Source organism: Mus caroli, chromosome 2 (assembly GCF_900094665.2).
Source record: "Mus caroli chromosome 2, CAROLI_EIJ_v1.1, whole genome shotgun sequence".
NCBI classification, from domain to species: domain Eukaryota; kingdom Metazoa; phylum Chordata; class Mammalia; order Rodentia; family Muridae; genus Mus; species Mus caroli.
Genome location: NC_034571.1, coordinates 15178668 through 15180067, shown reverse-complemented (window position 1 = coordinate 15180067; position 1400 = coordinate 15178668). Strand labels below are relative to the sequence as shown.

The 1400-nt window shown below is 41.1% G+C and overlaps 1 protein-coding gene across 1 annotated transcript in view; it reads right to left on the bottom strand.

Moving 5' to 3' along the window:
- The window catches only part of Spag6 (sperm associated antigen 6), a 51207-nt gene that overhangs the window by 12846 nt on the left and 36961 nt on the right, over positions 1–1400 (bottom strand). The window lies entirely within an intron of this gene.

Here is a 1400-nt window from a genome sequence, read left to right as displayed (position 1 = left end):
CCTCTCCCCTCTCCCCTCTCCTCTCTCCTCTCTCCTCTCTCTCTTTCTCTCTCTCTCTCTAAATGGTTCAATAAATGCCCCTACCACAAGGGCAGCCATTTCTTAAGTCAATAGAATGATGAGAGCTACAATACCTTAATTACCTGTAACAATCCAACTTAAATAAGAATGTCTCTACTAGCTTCTACCCCCCAAATAGAGGGCCATTTAAGCAAACAACAGAGATGCCTCAGACCAGGCAAAACCAGATTCTACTGGGACAAACTAAAAACTTTCCTTTCCTTTAAAAAGTTAAGGACTGAGGACAGCTCTCAGTTCAACCCTCAGTGACATACATACCCTGAGTACAGTGAATCTAAAAGTAAAATAACTACTGCAAGCTGAACCTCAGATGACTATGAACAAGAATCCACTCTAGGGGGCTGGTGAGATGGCTCAGTGGGTAAGAGCACCCAACTGCTCTTCCGAAGGTCAGGAGTTCAAATCCCAGCAACCACATGGTGGCTCACAACCATCTGTAACAAGATCTGGTGCCCTCTTCTGGAGTGTCTGAAGACAGCTACAGTGTACTTACATATAATAAATAAATAAATCTTTTAAAAAAGAATCCACTCTAAGAGCCTTTACATGGGCCGTACTTCACTAATATCCCCCGAAGCACAACCCACACGTCCAGTCGGCTTGATCTACTTTATAAGGACAGTTCTGCTCATTGTCACAGGCCAGATGTGACCAGATTGCTTTTGTTACACAGGTGGCATGTGTGTGCATTTTGCGTTTTAGACTCCAATTTTGTTTAAATAATAAAAACATCATCAAAAGTCCTCAGAAAATTTTAAAGATCTAGGGAAAAAAAATGAAACATATTAGGGGGCTGGAAAGATGGCTCCGTGGTTAAGATCACTGCCTGCTCTTCCAGAGGATCTGGGTTCAATTCCCAGCACACACAGTAGCTCACAGATGTCTTTAATCCCAATATCTGACACAGACATACTTGTAGGCAAAACACCAATGCACATAAAAATAAGTAAACTTTAAAAATAAAATAAACATATTAATTTTTAATTCTAGATTCTGTATAAGGCATAATTTTATAATTAGAGACAATGTAATTATTTCAAATGTAGTACTGTGAAAACCCGTATCACATGTTAATGCTGCATGGCAAAGGTCAAGACCATCACGCATGCCTTCCACAGAGCCTCTTAATCAGCCTTGCCTTGCCTTGCCTTGCCTTGCCTTGCCTTGCCTTGCCTTTCCTCTTTCCTTCCCTTTCCTCTTTCCTTTCCTTTCTCCTTTCCTCCTTTTTCCTTTCCTTTCCTTTCCTTTCCTTTCCTTTCCTTTCCTTTCCTTTCCTTTCCTTTCCTTTCCTTTCCTTTCCTTTCCTTTCCTTTCTCCTT